Source organism: Cajanus cajan, chromosome 9 (genome assembly GCF_000230855.2).
Source record: "Cajanus cajan strain Asha chromosome 9, NIPB_CcT2T_4, whole genome shotgun sequence".
In the NCBI taxonomy this organism is placed as follows: domain Eukaryota; kingdom Viridiplantae; phylum Streptophyta; class Magnoliopsida; order Fabales; family Fabaceae; genus Cajanus; species Cajanus cajan.
In genome coordinates this window covers 45,688,803-45,695,285 of record NC_138525.1, presented here as the reverse complement: position 1 = coordinate 45,695,285, position 6,483 = coordinate 45,688,803, and positions in this window count along the sequence as shown.

The window sequence follows — 6,483 nt, the reverse complement described above, 5'->3', positions numbered from 1 at the left end:
TACGGGCGCATTGAAATTTCTGAATTTCAATACGGCCGTATTGAACTTCAATACGACCGTATTGAAGTTCAAAAATTTCAATACGGCCGTATTGGTTCTGTAGCCCGTATTGCGCCTATTCCCTATAAATATGACGTCAATTGGACGTCATTCCACACTTTGGAACATAGTTTCAACCCTCTCCTTGAGTATTCTGGGGTTTTTGAGCAGTGTTCTGCCCTAGAAATCACTCGGAGAGTTGATCCGACGAAGTTCTTGAGCCCCGAGCCATTTTGCTTGAGGATCGAACCTAGTCGAAGGGAAATCCTCCGGATTTCCGTAGTCAAAATCTTATAGGAGCGAGCGAGCGGGCTTGTAGAGCGAGGGAACGCCAAAAAGCTTCCCAGTTTTACGAAATATATAAAAGCACGCTTCAAAGGTTTCTTCTTAAATCCTTCCTTTTACTGCTTTCTGTGTGCATATTTAAAATGTCATCATGTAGATAGTTAATTTATAATTGCTTAGAATAAATAGGGGTAATTTAGTAATTTTACACTGTTATTTTAGAAATAATCTGTCATAGGGAACCCGAAAGGGGCGCTGTGGGGTGCTAACACCTTCCCCACACGTAACCGACTCCCTTACCCAACTCTGGTTGTAATGGCCGAAGTTGATTTATAAAATCAATTGCCTTATCCCTTTTTCCAATGTTTTGAGTAAAACATTGGTGGCGACTCCACGAACCCTTTTACTACGAAAACCACTAATCCATGGAGGGTCCCGCTTGGGATTAACATGGATTGGTGAGACATTTAATAAATAAATTGGATAAGATCGACAAGGTCTCAGTTTGAGAATAAGTCGTTCTAATAATCCAATACATTTTCAAAACTAAAATAAAAGCGAGCTCGACCGTCTTCGCGACCGCCGAGGCCCGTTTGGGCCGGTGGCGACAACAGTTGATCAAGGACATGCAAGACGATCTGCTTTTGACTCGATCCGACGCACAACAATGGCGGGAAGTTGCTCAACAACAAACCGCAAGCCTTTCCGATTTCCGCAAGAAGGAAAAGGAGGGGCTAGCACAGATGGCTAGACTCCAAGAGGAGAAGGATCGAGCCGAAGATGAGCTTAATGAGCTGCAGGCCATGATCAACTATCATATTCAAAAGGCGAAGGACGCTCAGAAGATCAGTGATGATATGAGCCAAGCGGTCCATACGCAAGTTGAAGCAATGGCACGCCATGTAGAGGAAGCCGAAGACGAATGGAGGAGAAAAATAAACCCGCCTGTGGGTTTTTATCGGCTTTTCTCATATTGTAAAAAATTGCTTCAAAGCATTGTATGATAAGTTGTACACTTTCTATGATCAATAAAATCGAGTTTTGATTTATGAAATCTCTCAATTGCCTTTGCATTTCATAGTCATTCATTTGCATACATCTCTCCAAGTAATTTATTAATAAACATTAATAAAAAGAAAGAATTAATCGATGCGTATGTTCAGAATGGATCGCACGCCATTGGTAATTAAATGCAAACCAACAACCGCGCCAAGCGAGCATACGTCAACTCCGTTGTTGGTAATCAAGACAAACAAAGGGGAAGGTCCGACGCCGTTAAGGATCATCGCTCCAAGGCCTTTTCCCTACGAATCAAATAAGGCTGTACCATGGATATACGACATCCATTCTTCTGCCGACAGCGATATTTCCAACATCGCTGGACTTGGGGGCATGACTAGGAGTGGCAGGATCTACACTCCCGAAGATCTTCATGATAAAGCCCCCAAGAATAAAGAAAAAGAAGAAAAGAAAACCGAGGAAAAAGAATCCGAGGAGGAGACAGACGAGCTGTTAAAGTTTATCCGACAGAGCGAGTACTCCATCGTAGATCAACTTCATAGGACGCCAGCAAAGATTACGCTGTTGTCGTTGATCCTAAGCTCCGAACCGCATCGGCAAGCTCTGTTGAAAGTTTTGAACGAGGCATATGTGTCGCATACCATCTCCCAAGACAAGTTTGAGGGGATTGTTAGTCACATCACGACTAATGATCACCTCACTTTCACCGATGAAGAGATCCCCGCCGAGGGACCAAATCACAACAAGCCCTTGCACATCTCTGTAAAGTGCAAGGAGTATCACATCGCAAAAGTCTTGGTAGACAACGGATCTTCCTTGAATGTGATGCCCAAAAGAACGCTTGATCAAGTGGCAATCAAGGGAGTCCAAATGCGCCCGAGCAACATGATCGTTCGAGCCTTCGACGGTTCTAAAAGAGAAGTGGTGGGAGAAATCAATCTTCCAATCCAAATTGGACCCACTATCTTTAATGTCGAATTCCAAGTGATGGACATTACTCCTGCATACAGCTGTCTCCTCGGCCGACCTTGGATTCATGATGCGAAAGCTGTTCCTTCTACGCTCCACCAGAAAGTCAAGTTCATAGTAGATGACAAGCTGGTGACTGTACAAGCTGAAGATGACATACTCATCAGCAAGCCATCTGCCATACCTTATGTGGATGCAGCGGAGGAAGCTTTAGAAACCGCCTTCCAAGCATTGGAGATTGCCAATGTCGAAACGTTTCCCCGAGAAATGAAGAAGGTAGCCTCCATGCTCACCAAGAACGGATACTTGCCCGGACAAGGACTTGGCAAGGATTCCCAAGGAATTCCCGAGCTACCCACTATCAAGGATAATCCGGGGAAACAAGGGTTAGGATACAACCCTAATAAAGATCAAAGGACGAAGAGGAACCAAGATCCTTCTCGACGTTCTTTAAGCCAGATCTTTAGGAAGGCCGGTTCACAAACGTCAAGGCCGGTCGTCGTCATCAAATGTTCTTCTCCTTCCGATAGGGATGTATAGACCCGATGACTATTAGAGATTACTCCTCGGGGACAGCCCGACCCCCGAGCCTCGATAGGGCACATGTTTCCATTATGATTATAATAAAATCATTCTTTATTATTTCTTACTGCTTCTCTTCTTGCTTACAATAAATCTCTAAACCACATTATTTTTAACCCTGTTTGAATAAGCATGAATGAGGTTAAAATCATCTTAACAATAAACCCGCATCATTTTTATGTGGAAGTGTGTGTGACAACTTGGAGCACCTTTCCTTGGCCTCGACAAGTGCCATCATGGTTAAAAACAAAAATCATAAAAACAAAAAGCTCGGCAGGAAACCCAAAAAGGGGGCTGCGCAAAAATAAGAGCAAAGAACCCGCTAGGAATCCCACGAAAGGGTGACCTAGGCAAAAGTTAGGGTTGCAAAAATGAACAAAAACAAAGGTCCGCTGAGACGCCACAAAAGGGTGTTTTAGGCAAAAACAAGGACTATCAAAAAGCAAAAGAAATCCATGATGGTACCATGAGCCGAATTCAAAAAGGTTCAAGGGAAGCTATCTAAGTTGTCAAAATCACAACGTCAATAACAAGATTTTCTTAACTTCATAAGTGTTTAATCAAACAAGCCTAAACACATGAGCCTACCTTGGCCAACCATTCTTACAAAAACCATTTTCAAAAAAATAATCCCCTCTAAAACACAAACCTCTGAACAAAAAATATCTTTCCTTTCTTTTCTCTCTTGTCCCAAACGATTTTGGAATAATCTAGTGGAAACATGGAGATATAGTGGTCAATAGGAGGGTTGACATGTCTTCTAAAGGAAGGGAAGGATCACTTGGTTGATGACACCAATCTCGATATAACACGCATCATTCCTCGGTTACAGAAATCGGCAGCGCACAACCCGTCTAGAGGAATGGCAAGATCCAAACAAAGAAACGCATCGGTTAATTCTTTTGAAAAAATAAATCAAATAGAATTAGGTGCATCATACCTCATACATGCATACAGATGATAGGTGTACTGGAAGATCACTTATTCTCTGTTTATTGAAAAAACAAACAAAAAAACAAAAAAAACAAAAAAACAAAAAATATAAACTTCAGAAAAAACAAATGCGCCCGTATCATGTTTAGTACACCCGTACTAAAAATAGGGTTATGAACAAATTTTCAACTCAATACGGGCGTACTGAAATGGATATGGCCGTATTAGCCACAAAGAAATTTTCAAAGACCTCTTCATGAGGCAATTGCATAAAATAGAAAAATAGGAAAAATTGCTTGTGTATGGCAATGGTCAACAGAAAAAGCCGCAAATCGACAGAAAAAGCAATCAAATACAGAAAAAGCCAAAAAATGACAAAAAAGGCAAAAATACAGAAAAAGTCAAAAAATGACAAAAAAGGCGAAAATTCAGAAAATCAATCACATCATACAGAATAATTGAGCCTGGAGAGGCTTGCCGAAATAATACTCTCTTAGAATAACTGAGCCTGGAGAGGCTTGCCAAAATAATACTCTCTCAGAATAATTGAGCCTGGAGAGGCTTGCCGAAATAATACTCTCTCAGAATAACTGAGCCTGGAGAGGCTTGCCGAAATAATACTCTCTCAGAATAATTGAGCCTGGAGAGGCTTGCCGAAATAATACTCTCTCAGAATAATTGAGCCTGGAGAGGCTTGCTGAAATAATACTCTCTCAGAATAATTGAGCCTGGATAGGCTTGCCGAAATAATACTCCCCAGATATATCTTAGCTTCCACGCTCGGACCAAATTCCCCAGTGAAAGCTATCAAAGCAAGATCAGCAAGATTCCCCAAGGGAGGCTTGATCATCCAAACAGAATATCTAAGTCGAAAGGACTTAAATTTCCTCAGTGGAAGAGAGCTTTCCAACTCAAGCGATGAGTGAAGCTAAGCCTGAAGAGGCTTTCTAAATAATACTCTGGGATATATAAACTTTAAATCCCCACTCGCCTACTCAGAGGCACCCCTTCAAGAAAAATCACAAAAGACAAATAATCATTCCCCAAGTGGAATCCGGCTCTCAGCTAAACATCAAGCGTCAAGATGATCTGCCTAACAGAAGAGGCTAATCACAACAAAACGACAAAATCCCCCAGCGGATGATAGCCTACACAGAGGCAACAAGATCAGAAAAAGTCACCCGAATAAGGATAACCCGGATACTCCACCATCGTCGAAAGGACGTCAGCCAATCATAAGGCATCGCTCACATCAGAAAGAGCATCTTCGTGTCTACACCCCAAGGAAACAGAAATTCCTCAATGGGCACCAACTACGCAAAGGAAAGTTGGGACACAAGAACCTATGAATAACTGCACATCCCCTAGACGGATCCCTGTGTTATCCAGCCCTCAGCGGCATCAATATCAAAAACAAACTGTCGAAGCAGCATCGTGGACTGTGGAGACAAAACCATCACAGATCCCTGGAGAGGGCAAACTCACATTGCCAGTGTCATCAAGAACACGCTGGTATAGCCTGGAGAGGCGGTACTCAGCTACCCCGAGGTTGTCAGGAACACGGAGGTACGCAACTACCCCGAGGTTGTCAAGAACACGGAGGTATAGCCTGGAGAGGCGGTACTCAGCTACCCCGAGGTTGTCAGGAACACGGAGGTATGCAACTACCCCGAGGTTGTCAAGAACACGGAGGTATAGCCTGGAGAGGCGGTACTCAGCTACCCCGAGGTTGTCAGGAACACGGAGGTACGCAACTACCCCGAGGTTGTCAAGAACACGGAGGTATAGCCTGGAGAGGCGGTACTCAGCTACCCCGAGGTTGTCAGGAACACGGAGGTATGCAACTACCCCGAGGTTGTCAAGAACACGGAGGTATAGCCTGGAGAGGCGGTACTCAGCTACCCCGAGGTTGTCAGGAACACGGAGGTACGCAACTACCCCGAGGTTGTCAAGAACACGGAGGTATAGCCTGGAGAGGCGGTACTCACGCTACCGAAGTGTACAGAAGCACGGAGGTATGCAGCTTCCGGCTCGGGCGGCGAGCGAAGCAAAGCCTGGAGAGGCGGTACTCACAACTTCCAGCTCGGGCGTCGAGTGAAGTTGAGCCTGGAGAGGCGGTACTCACAGCTTCCAGCTTGGGCGGCAAGCGAAGCTAACCCTGGAGAGGGCAAACTCAACTGCCTAGGATGTCAGAAGCACCGAAGCAAAGCCTGGAGAGGCGGGTACTCACAGCTTCCAGCTTGGGCGGCAAGCGAAGCTAAGCCTGGAGAGGCGGGTACTCACAACTTCCAGCTCGGGCGTCGAGTGAAGTTGAGCCTGGAGAGGCGGTACTCACGCTACCAAAGTGTTCAGAAGCACGGAGGTATGCAGCTTCCGGCTCGGGCGGCGAGCGAAGCAAAACCTGGAGAGGCTACTCAACAATTTTCCACCGGAAGACACTACAAGTCGGAAGGATGGCCGTATTCCCCGGACAATTGGGTCAACTCCTTTACTTATCAACCGGTACACTAAAAGGCCGTTTGACTAAGTAAAGGAGGGGCAGCTGTAGACCCCTAAAATTGTCCGGGTCGGAAATAAGACTCGAAGACTCTCAAAGATCGAAGGAAAGTCAGCCAGAAGGACTCCTAGAAGATCATAGGATGACTATCTATAGGT